This window comes from Brienomyrus brachyistius, chromosome 10 (assembly GCF_023856365.1).
Source record: "Brienomyrus brachyistius isolate T26 chromosome 10, BBRACH_0.4, whole genome shotgun sequence".
Classification (NCBI taxonomy): Eukaryota; Metazoa; Chordata; class Actinopteri; order Osteoglossiformes; family Mormyridae; genus Brienomyrus; species Brienomyrus brachyistius.
The window spans coordinates 25,561,860-25,581,223 of NC_064542.1; the positions used below are offsets into that span (position 1 = coordinate 25,561,860).

The 19,364-nt window shown below is 42.1% G+C and overlaps 1 long non-coding RNA gene across 2 annotated transcripts; it reads right to left on the minus strand.

Annotated features, from left to right (window-relative positions):
- Positions 1-1,560: 1,560 nt before the first annotated feature.
- Positions 1,561-5,079, minus strand: LOC125751243 (uncharacterized). Of its 2 annotated transcripts, none has more exons than XR_007400566.1 (3): positions 4,343-5,079; positions 2,568-2,664; positions 1,561-2,469 (listed from the first exon to the last, which is right to left on the minus strand). It is a non-coding gene; the product is annotated as an uncharacterized LOC125751243 (long non-coding RNA). The 2 variants fall into 2 exon arrangements; XR_007400567.1 differs by lacking the exon at positions 4,343-5,079 and adding an exon at positions 3,389-3,794.
- Between the last annotated feature and the right edge of the window lie 14,285 nt (positions 5,080-19,364).

Sequence of the window (19,364 nt, forward strand, 5' to 3'; positions counted from 1 at the left end):
TTGGCGTCCTGTCAGAGGTGAGCTCCAGTGCAGTGTTCTGTCTGGGACAGGCTACTGTGCAGGATTGGCGTCCTGTCAGAGGTGAGCTCCAGTGCAGTGTTCTGCCTGGGACAGGCTACTGTGCAGGATTGGCGTCCTGTCAGAGGTGAGCTCCAGTGCAGTGTTCTGTCTGGGACAGGCTACTGTGCAGGATTGGCGTCCTGTCAGAGGTGAACTCCTGTGCAGTGTTCTCCCTGGGACAGGCTACTGTGTAGGATTGGCGTCCTGTCAGAGGTGAGCTCCTGTGCAGTGTTCTCCCTGGGACAGGCTACTGTGCAGGATTGGCGTCCTGTCAGAGGTGAGCTCCAGTGCAGTGTTCTGCCTGGGACAGGCTACTGTGCAAGATTGGCGTCCTGTCAGAGGTGAGCTCCAGTGCAGTGTTCTGCCTGGGACAGGCTACTGTGCAGGATTGGCGTCCTGTCAGAGGTGAGCTCCTGTGCAGTGTTCTGCCTGGGACAGGCTACTGTGCAGGATTGGCGCCCTGTCAGAGGTGAGCTCCAGTGCAGTGTTCTGTCTGGGACAGGCTACTGTGCAAGATTGGCGTCCTGTCAGAGGTGAGCTCCAGTGCAGTGTTCTGTCTGGGACAGGCTCCAGCTCCCGTTGCAACCTTGACCAGAATAATTGGTTGGAAGATGGATGGATCTTCGTTATATTTTTATATACTGACAGGACCACACAATGTGTTTGGTACTTCCACACAAGTAATCAGAATAATTCATGATGTGGGCAAACATTCCTCATTTAATAATACGAAGAGCCCTGGTCCGGGTTTTAGATCCCACTATGCCAGTTAATTAGGCCTGATTGTGATATTAATTAAATGTGTCATACAATTGAAATCATGTAACAGAATATAGCATTGCTACACATAAAGCTCTATTGGGGCACAGGCCCCCCACCCCCCGATATGATTTTTGCAGGCTGAACGTAGGATTTTACTGGGGCACTGCACATAAATACTGGGGTATGTGCCACCGTAAAAAGGGTCTAGCAACAGCCATGGAATATACAACACAGGGACAGTCACTGAAGTTTAATTACCTAAGTGAAAAAAGGTAACACTTTCTATGAATGCAATGCAATGCTTTCTGAATGGCAGTAGAAGATGTTGCAATGCTTCATTCTCATACCGACCATTAAAATGCATTATGAAGGCATCTATAATGCATTAAAGGCAACGACTTCAAGTAAAGTGTCACCAAAACCACTGGAAAATTTGTGCATTCATCAAAACAAAGTACAGCTAATAATTTACTTAAATTAATTGTTCGGCAACTTCAAATGAGTCATCCCCAATCAGATGTGAAATTAATTAATCATAAACTTCATCGTTAACTTAAAAGCGAACATGAGAAATACACAAGAAGAGAAAGAAATAATAAGATAGATTTCACAACTTGGTGCTAATTACTTCATGGCTAGAATTTCTTTCCTTCGTAACATATTCCTGGGCGACTCAGATTGCCACGGGGGAAGCAGGAAAGGAGTGACAATCCATGTGGACAGGTGGAAGGGGTTTTATTGAAGTAACAAAATACAACTAAATACATTCAAACAGAAACAAAAGGACCATAAAAAGGGTTCAGGGCAAACCTAAAACAGGGATGTAGTTTGGATAAGACAACAACGGGAACCATTAACTAACCACTGCAGAGAACAGACATGCAGTGCTAACACTGAAAACAGAAAGCAAGTAGGTTCATATATACATGGATCCTGAGGAGCAGATGAGGGACCAGTGTGAGTCATTAACAAACCAAACACTAGGAATGGCATGTAACTGGGAACAGGTGAAAATGACCGGGGGTTAAACAGGATGGACCGCAGGGGCCTCTGCTGGCCAAACAGGAACACAACAGGACTGACAGAGACAGATCATGACACAGATTATACAATATAATCAGATTAATTGATGTTTCTTTTCTGATATTTTTCAGCTGACTCATAGATAATTAAACATCAAAATGTTTATTGTTTTTTTTCCCTGCAGGGAGGGGCTTAAGGCCATGGTCTCCACAGAGTTTGGTTATGTGTGGATAGAGAAGCAACATCTCGCTGGGCTTGAAGAACTCTGTGATATAGCTGTGCCAGCAACCTTCTGGAATAGACAGAATGGTAATTCCTTTGAGGAGAAGACGATGCCTGTAGGTACGACTGACCTGCCATTAAGCTCGGCTTACTCCCTTGTGAATGTGAAAGGAGACAGGTTGCGATACCCCAGGTTGGGGTGTGCGAAAGACGATTGTAGAAGATGGCGAGTAGAGCTTGTTGTCCCTCATCTTCGTCCTGTAAGAACTGCCAAGCTCGCTGGAGGCAAGCTGAGAACCCATCCTGAAAGTGCTCCTCCGTCCCCCTGTCAACTGAGCTTCGCAGAAAGAGGACCGTGTGCCGCAGTATTTCAGATTTTTCCATTCGACTGCATATCGTTTCCTATTAGAAATACATAAATGAGTCATTCATATCTTAAGCCCCGTCTGTAAACTTTGAGACGTCTGCAAGTGGGGAAGATGGGAGGATGACAACGTCACCTGCTGCCGGGACTCCCGCAGAAGGAGGTGCTTTCAGACTCTGCAGACTTCGCTTTATTCTCTCCCTTCGATGTCTCTCCAACTGAGGCTTAAGCAGCTGCAAAAATAAGGCAGGAAATTGTGATAGAGTGGCCAAAGATGCACCCTGCCTCAGCAGGTTGTGCTTCAGCCGTATACCTCAATATCCCTCCAGAACAACGGTCTAATCTAGCCTTTGCTCTCAGGATTTGCTTTTTCACTTTATTGGCCAGGCTTACCTGCATGTACTAGGAATTTGTCTTGGCAGTATCTGTGCATACATTCCAAGACAACTGAGAACATACATTCTAAAAATAGGAATAAAATTTAATTTTTAAAATATAGTGACAGCGCAGTTGGTGAAGTCATCTTTGTTACTCAGGGTAGGCTACCTGGGTTACATCTCTCAGTCCAAAGACATGCAGTTGAGCTAATTGGCGTCTCTAAATTGGCCATTGTGTATGCCTCATATGTTGCATTGGAATTCCGTAATTAACTGTCTTACACAAAACGACTGACGGTCATTATTGTTATTAATAGGCCTATGGATTCGTTAACTTTAAAGATGAAAATTGTTTACGTTTAATCGAATTTAAAATAAGTCTATTATTGCAATTGTGATAATGCAAAAAAAACACGTTATGAAATTGTGGCTTTCACGGGATAATGATAACTACTGTATGATAATTCATTTTAATTGTCTTTTTTACATGCAAGTGAACCTCCCGTGGAATTAATTAGTGACAGCCCTGATTTTGTTATCCTTAGATCAAGTTTAGAAAGAACGTATTCCACAATATTACCTTTCTGTTTGGTTTTACGTCGTGGGCTGGTCTGACTCGACGCACTTTCATCTTTTCACCGGCTTAGTCAGTCCTCTGAAACGTCCAACAGACGGATCCCCCAAGTGATTTTACTCCTCGTTAGTTTAAAGCGTTTATTCCCTTGGATGCGATGCCGAGCTTCTTTCTCACTACTGCGTTTGAATGGATTACAAACTCCCCGTATTATTCGGATTCCACAGAAGAGGGCCGAATACGTGGCCCCACCTCCATGCAGGGCTGCCAACACTCACGCTTTCTGACTCACGCAAACCTAAACTTAGCTGCATCAAAAGCGTTGAGGTAGTTTGCAAACCCTACAGACTACTTACAAGGTAATAAAACGGTTACATACATGTCTTACGACAGCCAGCTGACCGAAACTGGCAGCGCTGTCCATCTCCGTTTTCATGTAAATGAATGCTGAACCCTGCTTAGTCTGAATCATTGCTTACTTTACGATATATTTTATTATTTTCCACATAATAATATTTGAAAGCAATTTTGCATCATTGAAAGAACTTTTCATGGATTTCTGCTTATAGATTATCCGTCTCATAAATTCTCTTAATGGTACAAGCAACTAGATACAATTGTAAGATCAGAATATCAGTAAATATATTATACCAACATGGAAGAATTTCTTAATTTCTTTGACACCATACTGTTTTGTAACATCTGTGGAAGATCGTAAAATATTCGGTTTACGTCTAACAGAACTTATTACAGGAACTCAAACCGCCCAATCCAGCAAACGCTGGGTAATATAACTTTTTAAATGATTTTAAATAAATGACACTACGGTATACACAGATTTAGCACTGGGGAAAAAAAGATTTTGCTTAACTTTGCCATTAGAAACGTTTATTCTAAAACGTATGTATGTCGTACAGTCATGCCGATGCAGATGCAGCAACGCTGCCAACTCACGCTTACAGCAAATCCATATCATTCCACTATAAACTTCAAATATAGATGGCTGGAGCGATGATGCTTCTTTTTCTCCAGTTTTCTGATATGATAACAATGTCTTTTAACACCCAGAGAGCAAACATGCATCTCATTCGCCCACTGGCACAATGTCGCAGAGACAAGTGTTGATTTCACATTCCTTCATTTAGGTTATATAACTCACAATAGGGGTTGTATTTATTTACTATATAGCGTACATTTGTTCTAATTATACGTGTAATAATACTGTTTAAAGTCACACCCCGATAACGCACATATGTTGAAATGACATTGATTCCATATCAGACAAAAAGGTTGAAACAACGTCGATCTCCAATCTTTCACTTTATATCAACATTGAATCAAGGTTTTGCCACCATCAATTGTTCAATATTGAAAATCTGACCAAAATCAATTCAGTTTCAACGTTGATAATTTAGTACTATACTATAATTCATCGTTGAAACAATACCATGATGCTATCTGGGTATACTACATACAGTTTAACTGTTTAAAAGCTGCACGTTTATTATTTTAAATAATGACATGACAGACCTGACAGTTATGCTTAACTTAAAGTAAAATAACTGGGGAAAATGCGCTAGCTGAAACGCACATTATAGTTTATGTAATAATTTAAATATTGGTAATAGGCTTCAATGGAATGCGATCATTTAACGACACTGCGATGTTAAACCAACGTCCCACTGCAGTATGTCTGCCTGGGGCACGAGTGTCTGGCTGCAGAAGGGGCCTGACAGCGCGTGTCCCCTGTCAAGCCCCTTCCACTCTCAAGCCCCTACGTCATTTCCGTTAAAACGACAGATTATCCGGAAATTCCGAGGTGACGATCTCCCATTCAAACATGGCTGCCTCCATGAACACGCTGTTGTGTGTTGTTGCTTTATATTTCAGCAGATTTGGAGAGAGATTATTTTTTCCAAGAGACAAACAAACAATCCGTCCTGTGGACAAATCCGTCTTGACAAACCCCAATACGTAATTTCTGTTTAAACGAGGGAATCCGTCTCAAACCTGAACAATATAGTTGTACATATGTGTGTGTAAATAAATGTAGTGCTACTGTATGTGTTATTATTGTGAGACATCAGACTATAGCTAATATGTACTTAAATCATTATTTTCTTGTGCCATATTTATTCCGTCAAATATTGTACTTTAATAATGTCAGCATTTCAATGTTTATACGGAAACTTTTAAGTCATAATCTAATAAACATGTTTTGTGCGTTATTGGTTATTGACAAAACGTATTTGTTTTACCCAAGATATGTGCCCAAGTAATAACATCATTTTAATAACGATGTCTAGAGTCCAGTGTTCCAACATAGATTTAGAGTGTAGTGTGCCTAAATAGCTAATTAGAACTTTCTTACCGTGTATTACACTATATATCACATATTAATACATACCTCAATATTATGTAAACATATGACGAAGTCATTTTTTAATAAAAAAACAAATAAAAATATTTTTAATTATATTGTGAAGACAATAATATAATGTGAAGTTGAAACAGTTGCGTAATTGCCTAATTTAAATAAACGATTGCCAGTAAAAAGTTGTGCTTTGGTACTGGCCATAATACAATATTTTTACTATGTAAATTTTTTTCTAAGAAGCCGATGAGAATTAAATTTCTACAAGAAAAACTACTATTCTAGTTATATAGAAACTATGTTGTTTTTAATAATAATAAAAAAATCCTCACAAAACAGCAAAAGGTTTATTTTTCAAACCAAACAGGATGTCAACAGAATACAGTATAAAACACTTAAATATATGAACTACTTTATGAAATGACAACAAATACTATATACAAATAACAGATCTTTGAAAATATACAATAATTTACAGTACTGCTGTCACGCGCGTGCGGTGCGGGTGAGGCGCAAGGACGGGGCGACGAGCAAAGAGGCAGGCGAGCCGGCAAGATCAGGGCAAACGGGGATTTATTAAACTGACGAGGACTAGGGAACATCGCACGAATACGCTCACAAGGTAATAACCACAATGACAGACAATGGACTCAGGCAAGGCACGGACTGAAATACACAGGACTGATCAAATTAACTAGACACAGCTGGGTACAATCGGGAGAAAACACGTGGGTAATCAGGGGGCGTGGCACACAGGAGGAGCGGGCCGGGCATGACAACTGCAATCAGTGATTAAGGATTTTTCACTAAAAACAGATGCATATATATGACTAATATAAAAAATAACTGACATCGGGTGCGGAGAAGCAGGCGAAGGGAGCCGTGAATGCGAATAAACGGGGTTTAATCAGGGTAAAAAGGGAATCACAGGGAACAAGGCACGTAGCAACAACAACGACAGATCTGGAGAATGAAATAGAACACACTAAAATACACAAGACAAACAAGATCAAACAGGAAAGCTGGTAACAAGCGGGATTCACACGAGATAAATGAAGTGGGCGTGGTCCACGAGGTCTGAACGATCGGTTGTGACAATAACAATGTACTGTACAGTGAACCTACTACGCTAAACCACAAAACACGATTAAGCTCTTGTCGGCTGTGTTTTCTAAAAACAAATGCATGTCTTTGAAACATTTGAAAATTGAAAAAAAAAGGGATAGACAATGGTATCTTTCTCTTCTTCAGTGTAATATTCAGTTATGAAGTCCATCTTGCCACTCCTGATAACGGTAAGTCACGTCGGAGTCACGTCGTCTTGCCTCTCTATATATTTGTATATACAGTAGCTGAGATGACTATAAAGTTTACTTTGTCTTTGGCTGACTTTTTTATGTGACCGAGCACTACTCTTAGGACTTTTTTAAGGTAAACATGAGTTGCCTGTACTAAGGCGATGAGTTCAACACAGGCGTATTTCGATGTGATAATTAATTTTTAAATAGTTAAGTCATACATTCCACGACTTCAGAATTATCCGCACGACAAGATGGATTCTTATAGCTCGCGACAAGAAGATTTGTCGTTCGAACGGAAATGACGTAGGGGCTTGAGAGTGGAAGGGGCCTGACAGAGGACACGCGCTGTCAGGCCCTTCTGCAGCCAGATGCCTCTCGCCTGGGGGGCAATAATTAGTGACGATGCCGACTATAGGGCTGCCTTACTATTTACCATAAATGGGAAGCCTATTATAAAGAACTGAATGCACCAATGTGTATCATCATAGTAAAGCCAGTGAATGGATAATGTATCTGTTAGCCTGATCTTTGAAGTCAGTGTAGTTGGTGTAGTTCTGTGGGTGGTGGGAATATTTACGTGGGCCTGTACTGAAAGAATATTGGTTTAATACGGCCTTCTTGTTCGCTTTAGGATGCCCATCTTTTGTATGCTGGATATTCATGCTGGTTTAATCCTCGGCAGGCGGGCGCTAAAGGACTATGGTTAAACGAAAAGCATTGATTCCCACTGTCGACTTAACGATGGAATATGAATGGGGACTGTGACTGCGGGGGGCGCGCTTTCAGTGGGCGGGGACGCGCGTCCATTGATAATGGTCACAGCAAGTAGCGCGGAGTAAATGCCACTTCTCTGGTCGACATCTGCTCTCTTGTACCCCTTGCCTGCCCCCATAATTATACCAAATGTTTTCTTTTAGCACATGACCCTCCTCCTGGTAATTTATATGGTAAATAAACTCTACAGGAGGCTAATGTAAATATAACTAGATTGAAGTAACGGCGATGCAGATAAATCTAAACCTAAAACATTTTTCATTTATTTACATTTTTATTTAGCAGACACTTTTGTCCAACGCGACACAGGAGTGAGACAAACGGAACAAACACACGTGTTGTAAATTCGGCTAGGTTGAGTTTCCAGGGACTCAACCAGGACAGGTGTAAGCAGTTTTTGAGAAAAAGCTATACAAAGTCTCCCAACAAAGCAATAACCTAACAAACGTATCCAATGACCGGAAGCGAAACATTAAGAACATTAAGGGAAGAGAAGCATTTATTATGAAAATGATTTTTACAGTGGCCTCTGAATTAACCTTGGCATTGGCTTTGTAAATGTTTATTCTGAAAGCTTATTTTATGATTGGAAGAGATCACCATCAAAGCTCCAATGTGTATGTGACACATTACAATTACTTGGGTATTTCTTGTTTAATTTTTTTTGTATTAAGATTCTTAGTGTTATGGGAGTTTAATGTGTATGCAATTACTGCTTTTGGCCTATAAGAGAATATTCATTGTGGTAAAAGCTGCCCCCCCCCCCCCCCCCCGTAATTCAGTAGGTGGGGGTGAGAGGCACCAGTGCTCTGAAGAGGACAACAAGGAGGTGTGAGTCCTGCAGACACACTTCAGGAGCTGATCGGGACTGAATTGGAAAAAACATGGCAAATATTTACTACATGTGCAATGTGTGTTTCAAATTATTTCCAGCAAAAAAAAAAGTTTGTTTTTCCCCATTTGTCTATTGAATTCATGAATATTTCAGAATCAGAAAACTTATATTATGCTTGAGGAAATCGCTTGTGAGTACAGACTGTACAGTAAACAACCATACGAAAGATAAAAATAGAATATACACACTACTACATACATCAATTTCTGTATAAATACAAGGATAATATATGGACATGGTGATAAATAGGTGGTCAATATGAGAATGAGTACAGAAATACTGCATTAGAGAGATAAACACATAGACAGATATTGATGAGGTTGTTGCACATGTGCCCTATGTGACTGACGGGTTATACAGTCGGATGGCCTTCATAATGATTTCCTGAGGCGCTGACTGGAGCAGTTAATGCTGAGAAATCTGCAGCTGATTCTGCCCTCCTGTCCAACCACAGCGCTGTGAAGCGGGTGAGTGACATTCGCCATAACTGACTGAGGTCCGGACAGCGTCCTCCTCTCCGCCATGCTCTCGATGGAGTAGCTCCTGCCCTAGTGCCCGGCCTTCCTGATCAGCTCGTCGAGTGTGTTGGTATCCACCACCTTCACTTTGCTGCCCCAGCATGCAACAGTGTGGAAGAGTGTTTCCCATCCTGGTCCTCGGGGACCTGCAGACGGCCCATGTTTTTGCTCCCTCTCTGCTCCCTGCCAGACGGTCTGCATCAGAACTTTTGAAATCTGACCCTCGATTCCAAATCCAGGCCTTGTTTTCAGTTCTCTCAGGTAGTTTAATAAGTACTGATTCTGATTGGCCAGAGGCTTCACACGCCGCTCACAGGTAAAGAAAGGCTGGAAAATCAGCAGGACTTTGCCCTCGAGGACCACGATTTGAGTAGCACTGGGCTACATTTTTGCTCCCTCCAACTGGACCAGATTGGGAATCAGTGGTATGGAAGGAGGCACTGGCCACCACAGACTCACAGAACATCTGCAACATGGTGCAGACACTGAAGGGGCTGAGCCTCCACAGGAAACACAACCTGCTCCGAGCCGCCGATCCCTAACTCACAGGGAAGTGTGGTGTTTTTAACATATTTGGTTTCCTTAAAATTAAAACATCTTTTGCCATAGGGCCCAACAGCTTAAATCCATTTTCTTGCAAAAGTTGCAAAAAGTAATAAAAAAACGAATAATCTTTCATTTCACATGTATTATGTTTTTCTCAGTGACAGTAGATGATTTTGCAATCCTCTTTTCTACATATTATGAGTTATTTCATATATCATTATTCTGCATGTCCTTATATATTTAGATGACATTTAAAATATTGAAGCTGTACAGTTTGTTTACAGGTTTCAAATGTCTCCAGGTACGTAACAGCCTTGTCGTTTAGTGTCATTATATAAGGTAGCTTTGTTATGATAGTTTTGTTTGTGCTTCCATTTCTTCCACAAACTAAATCCCCTTCAAAGGATTTCAGCATCACAAAGTTTTCCTTTCAGCAATGTATCCCAAAGGAATTATTTTCTTCCTGGAGCAGTAACTTGTTTTTTATGCCCCCGGGCCGGCAGCTGAAACCGAGAGCTTTGCGTCTCAGTGCAATGTTCTGAAAAAGTGAAACGTCTTTGTTTCTTTGCCATGTTTTCCATTTAGTGTTCACCACCCCCCCCCCCCCCCCCCCCAAAAAAAATAAAATGTGTTGCACTAGAACATCCATCCATCCATTTTCCAAACCACTTATCCTACTGGGTCGCGGGGGGTCCGGAGCCTATCCCGGAAACAATGGGCACGAGGCTGGGAACAACCCAGGATGGGGGGCCAGCCCATCGCAGGGCACACTCACACACCATTCACTCACACATGCACACCTACGGGCAATTTAGCAAGTCCAATTAGCCTCAGCATGTTTTTGGACTGTGGGGGGAAACCGGAGTACCTGGAGGAAACCCCACGACGACATGGGGAGAACATGCAAACTCCACACACATGTGACCCAGGCAGAGACTCGAACCCGGGTCCCAGAGGTGTGAGGCGACAGTGCTAACCACTGCACCACCATGCCACCCCTGCACTAGAACAATTTGTTGTAATTTTGTGGAAAACTTAATCATTTTGTTTCTTAACTAACACTTTTGTAATCACAGTCTGCTAATGTTACATTAAAGATATGACCATATTTTAATCTTTGATAATGGCATTGCTTCTGTAGAGCATCATCGTCCTGCTATGACCTCCTGTAATGTCTTTAAGCTCTTTGTCCAGTTTTTGATACAGTTTCTGTCATACAAGCTTCTACCCTGAGACTACAGTCCACGAGAAAGGTGTCCGGTTTCTATGCGGCTAACGAGGTAGCAGTTAGCTCATGGGTTAAGAGATTCCTTTTAACTAGAAAACTGAAAAATGGTCTTTATCCCTGATGTGTACTTCAAGCTGCTGATCTGCATACCAGACACTGGCGTGTTCCGCTCCATCAGAACATTTAATAATGAATATTTTATAATCAAATATATGTAAACATTTATAATCCAATATATGTAAACACTGTATGACCATTTCAACAGTATTTCAAGTGAGGAGCAGCCTTAATTTACTGTATCTGCTCCACATTCCCTCAGTGGTAATATCTAATTACTTGTCCTACACTTTGTACAAAACATTGAACATATACATTATATTTTAAAAAAGAAGCTTCTCAGCCTGCTTCTGAAATATCACTAATATGACTCAATGTGATGGAAGAACCAAACCTCAACAGGTTAACAAATAACAAACATCAAGCAACAGGCAGAGATCCTTTAGTGCTGGGTTAGTTTGTTCCCTTTGCATGCACAGGAAGTCCCATGCAGGAGCTCCCACAGAGCGGCTCGATTCCATTATGAATGATTACAGGTTATATACTTTTCAGTTACAAATGACATTTCCATACATTTCACTTTGACTGGTCAAATAAAGAAAAAAAACGATTTCGGCTTTATACCAGGGATTAGTGGCCCTTAGCAAGATTGTTTACTTCGGCTGATATATTGGCCTATTTTTGTATTTCCCAACGTCGTCATGCACTTCTGACCGTCCCTTAACCTTGTACCTTCTCTAAGCTGAGTCAGTCTTGCTTCCTTATTTCTCCAACTAATCAGATGTCGATCTTTTCATTTCTGCCTTTGGATCAAGGATGTTATCTAAAATTTAATCTTGTCCTTTCGTTGACCTTACTCTCTTTTCCTTTCTACGACACCGTTTACCAGTGACTGCCGTTCTATTTCAGCAGTTTTTTTTATATATCATTCCTGCGTTATTGTCCTTATATAGTTCTATCAGCGCAATATCTTAATTTTTGGTCATTCATTCAAATCACTGTTATAATGAACTGTATGATATACTGTATGTATATATGTTCGGCTTGTCACAGGCACAGGACAAGGAGGTATAGAAAATGGAAGATTGGCTGGATGGATGCCACTATCTTGCCATTAAATTGCTAGTTTCTTCTGCATCAGACAGTATATATAACAAACACGTTGCACTTACCTTGTTTAAACAGGATAACATGTAACTCACATATAAGTAAGAATCTTCCTTTTTACTTCCCAAAGTTCACTTTGCTCAGTTTCTCTTTGTCTTGGTTATTTCACGGCTTAGCTCGTAATTTAGAGCCAAAATGGGCAGAATATCATACATTCAGACCAACACAGTTTATCCTCTCACTAATAATATGTTGGTTCTAATTTTGTGCAATGGAAATGTTGCAGCAGATGAAAAAGAGGATAGGTAGCCTTAAGGCAGTACTGGTATGGCATTCTTGGCTTTTATGGATTCAGACTCAGCTCCACTTGCAGATCTGTGACCAGCCTGCAGGGGGCAGACTCACTGAATAGCTCCTCAGGGTAAACCCCCAAGGCAACCTGAAATTGACAGGCAGAGGTGGAAACTATTTGTGTGTCTGTTTTTGTGTGTGTGTGTCTGTGTCTGTGTCTATGTGTGTGTGTGGGCTGGTTTATATATTTACTATTTATCTAGTATGACTTCATCCATTACAGTTTCTCTGATACAGTTCTGAATTACAAAGCCTCAGTTTGTCAGTCCTCTGCATCTATTAATATTTGAAGTTTGGTACTGAGAAAAAAACATCTGGATGACTCATTGGGTAGGCGGCACTTTTGTCTCCAGGGTTGAGGGTTTGTGTGCTTGTTGCTGCATGTAGTTTTGTGTGTGCCCTGTGATGGACTGGCATCCCATCCAGGGTGTACCCCAGCCCCGTGCCCTGTGATGGACTGGCATCCCATCCAGGGTGTACCCCAGCCCCGTGCCCTGTGATGGACTGGCATCCCATCCAGGGTGTACCCCAGCCCCGTGCCCTGTGATGGACTGGCATCCCATCCAGGGTGTACCCCAGCCCCGTGCCCTGTGATGGACTGGCATCCCATCCAGGGTGTACCCCAGCCCCGTGCCCTGTGATGGACTGGCATCCCATCCAGGGTGTACCCCAGCCCCGTGCCCTGTGATGGACCGGCATCCCATCCAGGGTGTACCCCAGCCCCGTGCCCTGTGATGGACCGGCATCCCATCCAGGGTGTACCCCAGCCCCGTGCCCTGTGATGGACTGGCATCCCATCCAGGGTGTACCCCAGCCCCGTGCCCTGTGATGGACTGGCATCCCATCCAGGGTGTACCCCAGCCCCGTGCCCTGTGATGGACTGGCATCCCATCCAGGGTGTACCCCAGCCCCGTGCCCTGTGATGGACTGGCATCTCATCCAGGATACCAGGGGCTATTCTAGGACCTCCAGAAACTAAGGGTGTGCCCATGATTCTGATTGCCAAGGGGGTCCCACCAGAAGACTTGCCTAGAAGGAAGAGCTTCCCTAAAAAAATTGCTGAGCTGGGGGTATGAGAATGAAAATATTATTAGAAAATATTTGTAGGCCTTTAACCACCTACAACATGTACTTTAGCCCTGTGCTCTTCGCCCCCATGACCCAGAATAAATTACTGGAATACAGATGGGGGAAAAAAAACGTACAAAACCTCTGGACTTTATTCTAGCACCCAGGAGATGGTCATGCTGTGCACTGCGACGTTAATGGGTGGAGGTTCTTGGAGGCAGAAGAGATTGTTCAGCGTCCAACTCCCATAGTCATACTGAAGGGGAAAAAAAGGATATGAAAGATAGGTCGTGTTCGCATAAAGTATTAAGACCAACATTATGGTCAATACTCCTGAAGCCCAGAAACAGACTTGTTATAATACTTGCTTTTCGAGCACTAGGAGAAGTAGTTATCGTTCTCCTGGGCTGTCTTCCTCCTACCTTGGAGCTGCCACTCAAATGTCCGCTGTCTACGGCAGTGAGTTGTGCCGACACTATTTAAAATATCACCATGGTTACAATTATTTCAACCTCCTCCACTGCAGTGAAAGACTTCCTGAATTCCTGGAAGAGGGAGGACAGGGCCTATGAGGAAAATAAAGATGGGAGGTAGGATGATTGATTTATTCCGGACGAAGGAACGTTAATCTTAATCTCCTACTAAGATTCATGCCTTAGCAATTGAACTGCAGACACAACGCCTGTCTATCTGCAAACTGTTTAGCATTAAGTAGAACCTGCCTGTTCTGCAACATTTCAGAAAACCATGAATAAAAGAAATCATCGATCTTGTTCTGTAGCTCAGTGGGCCTCGTTCATCAACTGTTCTTAAGAAGAAACTTCTTATTCAAACCCATTTACGCAGTTTTTGTGAAAATTCTTACGTTCTTCTGCTTTTTCTTATTTCGGACTTTTTAGGCAAGAACAGAATCCACACACTATCCAGAGCAGACGCATGAGTGTTGACAAGTTTGTACCAAATAAATGCTTATTGTGTTTTCTTCAATTTCAACAGTTGTATAATATTATAGAATTTAAATTACAGTAATGTTTTATCGTTAATATTTTTACATAATAATTATAAATTGTACGAATCAATAATTTTTTTTCATAATTATTTTATAAGAATAAATATTTTTTATCATAAAATTATTTAAATGAGTAATAGCATCCTAAGTGCCTTTATTGAGTGTTTTTATATCCAATATTAAAGCTGCTTTGCTGTTCACTTCCTACAACAATCCCTCGACATCAGAACTACTGTAGCATATCTTACACGTGTCTTATTGACTTCTCTCAACTTTTCTTCTTAAATTCCATTTGTAGTTTCTGTGTGTGTGCACTTCTATGCAGTCTCATGCCCTTCTGTGGGGATTCCCAGGGCTTTTCCCTATGCTTACATTTACATTTACATTTCCGGCATTTGGCAGACACCCTTAGTTACATTAGTACTTAGGGGTCTCGTCAGTGGATACATTCTGATACTGGTTCAACAGATCCTGGCTACGATTACTATCACGCTAAAGCACTCTGTTAGCAACTAGTACAATTTTTTTAAATAAGTGTATAACCCTGGAAGTGCTAATCCAAGTACTTCTGAAAGAGGGAGGTTTTTAGTCCTCCTTTGAAGACCCAATGACAGAGATGTTTGGACATTTAGGGGAAGTTCATTCCACCACATAGAAAACACAGAAGACTCTAGATCAGCAGTCGGCAACCTGCGGATCGTGAGCCATTTGTCGCTCTTTCTGCATGAGGCTGCGGATCTAGGTGGAGTCTTACCAAGGAATTGTATAATCATAGCATCTCCTCCCTTGACTTAAACTCCACACGCCCAACATCCTATTGGCCTTTTTTATTGCTTCCCCACACAGGCAAGAGTGGGACATGGAAGCATCAACATACACACTGAGATCTTTCTCATAATCAGCTACCTTTATTTCAGTCAAACCCATAAAATATCTGTACTTTATATTTCTGCTCCCTGCATAGATTACCTTACATTTATCTATTTTAAATTTCATCTGCCGGTGGTTAGCACTGTCGCCTCACACCTCTAGGTCCCAGGTTCGAGTCTCCTGGGGTCACATGTGTGTGGAGTTTGCATGTTCTCCCCATATCGTCGTGGGGTTTCCTCCGAGTACTCCGGGTTTCCCCCCACAGTCCAAAAACATGCTGAGGCTAATTGGAGTTGCTAAATTGCCCGTAGGAGTGCATGTGTGAGTGAATGGTGTGTGAGTGTGCCCTGCGATGGGCTGGCCCCCCATCCTGGGTTGTTCCCTGCCTCGTGCCCATTGCTTCCGGGATAGGCTCCGGACTCCCCGCGACCCAGTAGGATAAGTGGTTTGGAAAATGGATGGATGGATGGATGAATGAAGTGGTCCGTCACACACTTCTGTGTTGTCTTAACTGTATAATTTACATCTTCCTCAAAGTCATTCTCTATGACAAGAGTATGTCTCCGGTCAAACGGTACGCTTTCCGGAGTTTTCTTCAGTGTCCGAGATTGGATGTAGTCTTCAAAGTTTATTGGGTTTCCTAATTCTTTCACATGCTTTTCATAGTAAAACTGTCCAAATTACATGTTATTGACAGCTGAGTTCCGAGTGGTGAGTACATTTTGCACTGCTCAGTCAGCACAGTTACTAGATACGTGTTTTCCTCATGCCTTGTGGGACCAGTCGAGCAGTGCTGGAGGATCAGAGAGAGAGTGGTGCAGTGCAGGGTGTGGTAAGTTCTTTTAGGTAGGAGGGTGCTGGTCCATTTTTGGCTTTGAAGGCAAACATCAGTGTTTTGAATCTGATGTGGGCAGCTACAGGAAGCTAGTGGAGGGAGAGTAGCAATGGTGTGGTGTGGGGGAACTAGGGATGGTTGAAATATTCTCGAATGGCCACAGCTGCATTCGAATGAGTTGCAGAGGACAAATGGTGTTCAGTGGCAGATCCGCTAGGAGTGCTAGGAAAGAAATGGACAAATCTGTCTTATGTTGAACAGGAGAAATTGACATGAGCGGGAAAGATTAGCAATGTCAGAGGAAAAGGAACGGCGTTTGTTCATAGTTAGCCCAGGTTACAAGCAGTGTCCGAAGGACAAATCAGAGAGCTGTCCAGGGAGATCACAAGATCCTGGTGTGGAGATGGATTGTCTGGGATAAACAGCAGTTCCGTGTTCCTGGAACTGAGTTGCAACTGATGAGCCGTCATCCATGATGAGATGTCTGTCAGACATGCGAAGATCTGTGTGGCGACTTGAGCGTCTGAGGGAGGAAAGAGAGGATTAGTTGAGTGTCATTTGCATAGCAGTGACACGAGAACCCATATCAGGATATGACCTCACCAAGAACTGAGCAATGAGGGTCACCAGAGGAGAGTCAGCCTGGAGCATCTGTGGACGACTGACCTTCTAGGTAGGAAGCAAATCATCTGCATTCGGAGCCATGAATTCCAAGACTCATAAGGATGGACCAGAGAATCCTGTGGTTGACTGTGTCGAATGCTGCTGAAAGGTCAAGGAGAACGAGAGCACATGACAGTTTAGCCACTCTGGCGGCATGGAGCTTCTCAGTGACAGTCAAGAGAGTCTCTGTGGAATGTGCTGCTTTGAAGCCAGATTGGTTAGGATCATGGAGGCTGTTCTGAGAGATATAGAGAGACAGCTGATTGTAAACTGTTTTGAAAGTGAAGAGAAAAATGATGCTGGTCGGTAGTTAGGGTTATGCTATGCTAGTTATGCTAATTCCTTATGCTAATTAAGAACAACTGACATGCGCTTTCGATTTATGAGGACAAGATGTTTTGAATCTGACGTAGTGTTTTCTTAGAACCTCTTAGAGGCTTTCTCAGGAAGAAATTTAAGAAAACACTTAGGATGATATTCATGAACGAGGCCCAGTGTTCTTAAGAACCTACATGTCTGAGAATTAATAGTAGCTAATAGTACAGTGCACAATGCACACTAAGTTACACGTACGTGTCATTGCCAGTTGCATAGGTTGTAAGTCGGGACAGTCTGTATAGAACATTAATAAACTGATTTGTTTCTTTCGTCCATCCATCCATTTTCTGAAACCACTTGTCCTGTTCGGGGTTGCAGGGGGTCTGGATCCTACCCCAGAGGCCACGCGGCGAACCGCCCAGGATGAGGCACTAACCCACTGCAGGACACATTCACACATTCACACACACACAGGCACTTAGTCCATTTCTTGTACAGCTTATTTTAATTTACATTTTTACCACAGCATTATCAGTCTATTACAGACTGAAAAACACAGTCTGACACATTCTTCAAATGTTTTCTCCAACTGTTCTGGGTCCCTTGAAAAAGCTTGTCTACTGTACATGTAATTCTATAAATTCCCTTTAATCTTTTACTGGGTGCTTGTGATAGACTGTTGGACCCGACCTTAAGTATCTGAAATAGCCATCAGTGCGATTGAGGCAACCCTGACAGCAAACTGAACGCCGTACATTGGAGGAATGGATGTTTCAAGAGTGTGAAATATATAAGGAATAGATTCATCTGACAGAACTGCAGAACAACTGAAAAATGAAATTTCCCCTTTCTCAAGAACGTATCGGCAACTAAATGTCAAGCATTCGATTGGAAACAGGTAGGACTTGAGTGCTCATCTGACTCCAGAAGGATTTTCCTACTATCTGCTTATGCAACATAATAAACATGATAATCCGTAGTATGCTACCATATATGGTAAAAAAAATGTGTTTAATTGACCAATCACAATGAGCGAATCTGCTTTGGTTCACTTATAATATAAATAGTAGGCATATATAAAAATCAAGAATATCACTCCAGTGGTGTTAACAAACAACACTCTGTGGGCTGATAATAAACCAAAAGAAAATAGCAGGAGCAAGGAAGAGTGATATCGCTGTAAAGGCCTGGCTGCGTTATTTATGAATGGAAGTATTTTATGCATTTAAGACGTGTATGGAATGCACTGTTATACCTCCCATTACAATGAAGAATTGCAATATTACTTTATGCCCAACAGTCAGGGTGTGTCGAATATTTATCGGTGATTAAACAGAACAATGAAGAGTGAAATACCCGAATTAAGTTGCTTCAGTAGTGGCGAACCCAAGGACAATCGCTGTCGCGGTAGCAGGGTGAACAGAGTGCCGCTCACAGAGTGGTTACACACACTCATCTGGCTCATCCAACTGCAGTCCTCACACGATACTGTAAGCATGTTTCTCTTCCTCCTTGGGGAGAAATGGGGGCCTTCTCCTTCCCCACAGCCCAGGTCCCCCCATCAGACCTTGGTCATGGGGGGGTCATGTATGGCAATTGATCATTTGTGGATAAGGTTACAATGATTTTTTTTTTTCTGGTATATGAATTTTTATATACATAGTCTGGCAACCCATGCCATAAATCATCCCAGGAGATGATATATATATATATATATATATATATATATATATATATAAGGCTGTCTAAACTGTCTAAAGACTGCACTGGTACACAAGAGTCTACAAACCTCCAGCAGAAGGAAAAAAATAATCAGTGTTTCCTGCCACAACAGATAATCCGGTTAAATGCCTGACTGTGAAAATGTAAATTCAAAAAAAATTAAAAAAACACTATCAGGATATACACTCTCATACTGTTTGACTTATATTTTAGGAGATCAAGGAAACTGTAAATATATTTTTTTGCTAACTTGGGCAGCAATGAAGGGTATGACCTACTATCCATGGCTGTTCATCTTAACTCCTTTAATGTTTGAATTGAATGCTTCCTTCATGCAGTGTTGAGC